Here is a 7,535-nt window from a genome sequence, read left to right as displayed (position 1 = left end):
TGTATTCCAAGGTCTGGCACTGTCAGTTTTATGCACTAGATCTCAGCATTATCCAACTGTGACATACTGGCTTGTGACCCAGTCACCATTCTCTGTTTTCCTTACTTCCCTTGATAACTCTCCTGGCTCCTCCTGTTTCCCCTACCATGTCTAACTGTCATTGGTACATAACCTTTACTACTGGGAGGTCCATCTCCTGGCTTCAACTCTTCTCTCTTCATACACACTGCTTTTATTTTCAAAGACAAGAAGCTAAATAACTCTTCTACTTAGACTTGTAATTACTCTCACTAAGTAAAGTGCATAGACTTTGTGATAGCGTCTTTCCTCAGTGTCGTCAGTACTGACTGATGTTAGCACAGGGGTGCACACTAGTTGTCCCAGCTATTTGAGAGGCTGAGGTGGGAGGATTCCTTGAGCCTAGGAGTTTAAGGCCAGCCTGGGAAATAGGGAGACTCCATCTCCTTTAAAAAAAATCTGACTAAGGAGTTCATATATATTAACTTATATTAAACTCATAACAACCTCGTGAGTTTCATCCCACCACTGAAACACACTGGCTGCATGAAAGAAAACATTGCATAGAGTCCACCCAGCCAACAGAATCCAACATATCCTGGATTTGATCACAGAACATGTGGCCTCAGTGTCCCCATTTTTAACCTCTTTGTTTTAGGGCAGATTTCCAAATTTTTCATTCTGTAGTAGAGCTTGAATATTCACATGCTTAAAACAATCCCTTTTTTTTTTTCTATTCTCTCTTTTGCACAGGGACCTCCAGTACAGCCTGTGTGCTGTTTCATGAAAGGCAGTTGTAATTGCAGAAAGAATATAGGATCTGTAGTCAGCACTAAGAGGGCCTCTCCTCAGGCAACCAATGCAACTTATATGAACAAAGTTCCATTAGAATATCTCAATTTTGGTCTTTTCTTCTACCTTTCCCAGAAGGCTAATAGTGCCTTGTTTGCATGTGTGTACCTGATACCTGTTTGTTGTGATAATATCTGCCATACTGGTTATTTCTAAAATGTGTTTACTCAGAAATATCTCATGAGTATTTTGATATATGCATTGCAGCTTCAGTATTTTAAAATTCAGAAGGATCCACTTCATTCAACAACATTGATTTAAGTACCTACTATGTGTCCAGAATTTGCTAAGCATTGAAGGTACAAATAGTGAATAATATAGATTCCATATCTTAATGACTCTTCTCCAAGTCTGCTGGGGAAGATGACTATATAAATAAAGTCACTGTTAGGAAGAAAGTGATAGGGTAAAGGTGAGGAAAGGACAAAGAGAGAGGGCTCTTGGGAAACTCTAGGGATTTGGGGAAAGCCAGAAGGAGGTAGAACCTGGGCAAAGACCAGGTTGAACAGGAAGTGATTCAATCAACAGAAGGAGGAGACTTCATGGGATTCTCTCACGTGCAAATGTGAGGTGGAGCTCATCCAGGCTGCTCTTCTTCCTGGTTCTCATACAGGGACTGGCAGCAACCCGTGGGCCATCTTTGATTCCTTGTTTGTTCCCCACCTTCCCATTGCCAGTCTGTCACCAAACCCAATGGGATTCTGTACCAGAGTGACTCTGAGATCCATCACAGCTCTCTACCCCTTTTGCCCACCATGTGTTCCAAGCCCAATTTGGCAGTGACCTATAACTGACTCTCTACTCCAGGCTTGCTCTGTCCATCTTTTACCCTCCCCTGATCCATTCTCCACACTGCAGCCTAAGCATGTTCTAAGTTGCAAACCAAAACATGCTGTTTTCCTGAGGGGAAAGGGTACTTTCAATGACTCTCCATTGCTCTTTGAATAAAATGCAAATTTTTATCATAAGAGACAAAGACTTTATATGACTTGATCCCTGCTTATTTTTCTGGTCATGTCTTCTCCTCTTCCTTCCTCACCCTCAGTTGAGTTATATTAAATTTTCAGTTCCTTGAAAACACCCTGTTTTGTTCCTTTGCCTTGATATGTGTGTTTTCCCACTTTGCTTGGGTAACTATTACTCATCCCACAAGTCTCATTTTAAATATGGCTTCCTCCAAGAAGTCTCTTCTGGACTCCCGAGTCTTTAGGTCTAGGTTAAGAATTTTTTCTCTCATGTGCTCCCAAGACACATCTCACTGATTATACTGTATGGTAAGTGGCTGTTTGCTTGTGTAACAGCATGTTAAAGTGGGAACCAAAGACTAGGTGGTAAAAGATTCCATATTTCAGGGAAAGATGCTTGCAGAGAAGGAAGCCGGAAGTGAAGTTAAAGATGTACATGATTGAACTTGAAGTAATCAGGAAATAACTTGAGAGGGGCTTTAAAGGTAAGCGGTTGGAAGTTGGAATTTGTTGTGAAGTTCAAGGTGACAGAGTGAAATTCGTTCCATGTCTAAGAAGTCTAAAAGTACTTGGTTGTGGCTGGAGCTGCCTGTTTAGTGGCCGAGCTAAGATGAAGCTTCACACAACGAAAACAAACTATGTTTTCATTGACAACAGGGCTGAAATGTGTACCAGGGACATGATGTGGGCAGCCAGGGAGGGGACAGTCTGAGGGACTGGATCCAAGAAGGCTTCCTGTGAGGCAGGCTGTGTCCAGAAAGAAAAAAAATGAGTTGTACTAGTAGTTTCAGAAATTGAGGAGTAGGGAAGGAACTGTAGGAGTTGGCCAGGGAGAGGGAGCTTTAGCCAGATGTTTCTAGAGGGAAAAGCTTCAAGGAAAGCATGAAAGTGCCCTTTTAAAGAGTTAACTCTGAACACTTCACCAAGCCCAGGGAGCCTTGGGTCAGATTATAACTTTATCAGTCAAGTAAAACCCCATTTGTATGAAGACTTGGATTAGGTATCAACATACTTTATATACAAAAGAGATACAAAAATTGTGGTATATTTGTGTATTAAGAATTGTAATGCAAAAAAACAACAACAAAGTACATGTATAAAGGCATAAATTGGTGTGAACATACTTTTTATATTCAGAGATATGAAAAATTGTGCCCTATATGTGTAATAAGAATTATAATGCTTTCCACTGCTGTCGTGTGGAAAAAAAAAGAATCTTGCACACAGAAAACATAATAAATGTTGGTTGTGCAAATAAAAAATAATTAAATTAAATTAAATTAAAAAAAAAATAAAACCCCATTTGTTCTTTGTTATTCCTTACCCCAACCTGTCCAAAGCAGCCCCTCTCACCATCAAAACTTTTCTAAGACTGATAATTCTGAACTGTGGCAGGGAAGAACATTTAACTTTAAATGGAATAATGTTTTTATTATTAAACTGGATCCCTTTTTTGAATTATTGAACTGAATGTGTTTTCAAAATTAAAAGTGTTCAGAGCATTTCTTCAGTGTGAAAAAGAAATTATGAGACCTGCTTGAGATTTCCAGCCAAAGAAACAGAAAAATTAAGATTGTTGAGTAGTTCTAAGGTCTTTGTCTTTGGATTTTGGCAGTTTGATTAACATGCACCTAAGTGGGATCACTGTTTGTGGTGCTGAGAATCAAACCCAGTGCCTCACATGTGCCAGGCCAATGTGCTACCGCTGAGCCCCAGCCCCAGCCCACATCATGGATTATCTTAATAGATCCTATGCCATCACAAGTCTTCTATTGAGAGGAGATAGTAGAGTGAGAGAGAGATGTCTAGACAGAAACTGAGGTCACAGATTGGAGCAATAAGCTTTGAAGATGAAGGAGTTTGCAAGCAAAGGAATATAGATGGTTTATAGAACCTGGAAAAGGGAGCAGAGACTCCCCTTGGGACTCCGAAACAACAACAACAACAACAGCCCCAAAGAGCAGCCCTGCAGACACATTTTAGACTTCTAACCTCCAAAACTGTAAGATAATATATTTGTTTTCTTTTAATTCACTAAATTTGTGATAATTTGTTACAGCACCAACAAGAAGCTAATAGATACTCTTTGGTGCAAAGGGACAAGGAGAGAGGAAGGTGTTACCAGAGCCTAGACAAAGCTTTATCTGTAGAGGAGGAAAAGCCAGGTGTAGCCATGACTAAAATCTCAATGAGGCTAGGATCTGGGATGGGAGAGAATCAGGACGTTGGTTTCTCTCTTCTTGTGCCTTTATCAATAGATCACTACCCATGCCTCCCACTGGAGTTTGCTCCGTCACAGATCAGGAGAGCTCAGGTGATGCAGGCAATGAAGGTCAGCCTTCTAGGCACAGAGAAGAACAGAGGGCAGAGCATAAGTCAGTGAGGAGAGAGGAGCTGAGGAATGGAGAATAAAGAGAAAAGCAAGGTTCTTGAAATATGCCATCCTTGTCATTATAGTAATCCTTATTAAGACATCATATGGGAAAATTTGTATCACAATATATTTCTACCCATGTATTAGAGTTTGGGGTATCATTGTATTTTTTTTCTTTTTCTTCCTTAACCAGAAATTACTACTGTAGTATCAACAAAATAAAAAAAAATAGATATGCACAGAAGTCATCATTTTGAATGGTGTGATTACATAATTGTTTCTAGAGTAACAAACACATCCCACAGTCAGTTTTTTGGAGGCCTCCACCAACTTTTAGTTGTCACAGAATTCTAAGCCTGGGTGTCACTCTCATAAAATGTAATATGTAACCAAAAAGTTAGATAATATGATTTAAATATTATGTCACAAATGTTAAATTTGAAGATACTGAATCTAAATTGAAAGTATCTCACTGAAGCCTTTTCCATAAAGATGTGAATAGTAATGGTAAATGTATTATGGAAATATTGACAACGTGAATTTTCAGAATTAGAAGTTGGAAAAAAATTGCCAGGTGCTGTGGCATCTGCAATCCCAATGGCTCAAGAGGCTGAGGCAGGAGGATCACAAGTTCTAAGTCAGACTCAGCAACTCGGTGAGGTCCTAAGGAATTTAATGAGACCCTGCCTAAAAAATAAAAAATGAAAAAGGGCTGGCAATGTGGCCAATTTGTTAAGTGCTCCTGGGTTTAATACCCGGTACCAAAAGTTAAGGGACTATTATCTTTTCAATGAAGATAAGACTCAGAATCCAAGTTTATCCTGAACATATTCAGAGGAAAGTAAAGTGGCAAGATATGGGAAGCTAAATCTGGATTTCTAGTAGGATATAATGATAGGAAAATCCTTGTAATCCAGCCAAAAACTTCACCTCTGAAGAAGAAAAGTTGCTCTTAAATCAACTGAATGGGTAGAAATATAGAAAGGGAAGATTTGTAAAGTAATGACCAAATAGTTATGGAGCATTTTGTTTAAATTGACTATTAGAATATCATGAATGATGGACTTTTTATATCACCAGATTAAGACTACAAAACATTTATTTACTCTTTTCTCTAAAGAAAGAATGATGGTTAATTTTATGTGTCAAGAGGGCTGGGCTGGGGGTACCCAGTATCTGACTAAACATTTTTTTCTGGGTGTGTCTGTGAGGGTATTTCTAGAAGAGAGTAGCCTTTGAATTGGGGGAACAGAGAAAAGCAGAACCTCCCCAATGTGAGTAGACCTCATCCAACCGATTGAGGGCCTGGATATACCCAAAAGGTTGAGGAAGGGAAATTCATTCTCTGCTTGACTGTTTGAGCTGGGACATCTGTCTTCTCCTGTCCTTGGTGCTCCCAGTTTTCAGGCCTTCAGATGGGAATCTGTACACCTCTGTGGCTCTTAGACCTTCAAACTATATACCACTAGCTCTCATAGGTCTCCAACCTGCAGACAGCAGATCATGGAATTGGTTAGCCTCCATAATCATGTGAGCCAAAGACTTATAATCTCTCTTTCTCTCTGTCTCCATGTATTCATGTTTGTATAAAATATTTGTTTACTCTATATTGCAAAAATAGCATGTGTGTTCATTCAAATGATGCAAGGTAAAGTTGGAATATCAAAGACTTATAAAACTGAGGAAACGTGTGGAAGTGGTGAGATGAATGGATTGTATAGAAGTAAGTCGACATTTGAAATGATAAAGTGTGATCTTTCATGAATGACTTCATCCTGTTAGCATTACCAAACCTTTCTGTGCTTTTGTCTTGATTTATGGTGTCATAATCCAACTAGCCACCCAAATCAAAAGTCTGAGTGTTAACTCTCCCACCTGCTACCTTTCTTGCCCGCCCATCAAATTCTACCTATTTAAAAAAATTATAACCGCTATATTATTAACTCTCTGCTAGGCACTATTCAAAGCACTTTATCTAAATCAACTATTAGTTCTTACTATAACCCTATGATGTGGATAATGCTGTCCCCATCTCTGTTTTATCAGTGAGGGCTCAGAGAGTAAACTGTCCCTGATTGGGTAGATAAGGATAGTGGAACTACATTTCAAGCCTGAACAGACTGGGTTTAGTTGTTAGGTTTAACATTGCATTTAACTGTCTTTCCTCAGGCTGTGGGCCATTTAATAGGGTCCTTCCCTCTGTGTCTCAATTAATATCATCCCTTAGTAGAGGCCTACTCCTATGGCTAGTAGGACTACCTGCCTTCAGGAAATCACCTCTCAAATCCAACCTCAACTCAGCCCCCAGAATGATATATTTAAATTATCTATCCAATACAACTTTCATACTTACAACTCAACAGCAGTTTCTTATTTCAACTTGTCTTTAGTTTTGGTGTTGCTAGAAATATTACGCTTGTTTATTTTGGTCACAGAAACTTTTCTTCATATGAAAGCTTAATAAGTAGCACAACATATAAAGGATGGAATTTGGCTGGCTCAGATTGAATCAGAGGTATAAATAGCAACCTTATTCTTGTGATAGTCCCATGGTTGAAGAAGGAATGGACTCTGATGAATTCCTTAGTGGAGAACTAAAAGCAGTGTAAGTGGTATATGAGACAGTTAGGCCACTAGTCTTGGCATCAGCTAGACAGGTGGGAAGTCATAGTGGAGGCCTAAGGGGATGATTGACACAACTGATTGCTAAAGAAAATGGTGCTACTCCAGCAGAGGCCCATTGCTTGGTGTTTCTTAACTCAAATGTCTTCCTTTCCCCTTTGCCCATTTCCTTTCTGAAAGATAGAAATTTCTTTCTTGCTTCAGATACCTAGATTTTAATGACTCCAAGAACTTTTTTGACTGTGTATTTACCATATGTACTAAAACAAGCCTGTACTATGCACAGCTTTTTATTAAACTATGTCTCCATCTAATAAATCAATGGTTTTCCAAGTGTGGTCCTCACACCCTTAGGATCCTTGAGACCCATTCAGAGATCCCAAGATCAAAGCTATCTTTATAATATCAAGATCAGGATTAGTTTTATTTTTAAAACTATGTAGAGATTTGTACTGATGATAAAACACTGCAATCATATCACAAATCAAACATAGCCGGCATGAAAACTATCTTTATAATCACTGTGTTCATAACTGGTACATACTTCATGCTTCAAAATGAAAAGACCAGTTTCACCTAAGGATGTCCTTGGTGGAGCAGGGAAAATTATTTTTGTTATACTTTGACATTCAAATACACATTTAAACAATATTCTGTGGGGCACAATAGGAAGTATGCATTAAAGCACTTCTGCCACATGATTG

Source organism: Spermophilus citellus, assembly GCF_964194105.1.
Source record: "Spermophilus citellus genome assembly, chromosome: 1".
Taxonomy (NCBI): domain Eukaryota; kingdom Metazoa; phylum Chordata; class Mammalia; order Rodentia; family Sciuridae; genus Spermophilus; species Spermophilus citellus.
The sequence above is the reverse complement of the archived record's forward strand: the minus strand, read 5'-3'. Positions refer to the sequence as shown.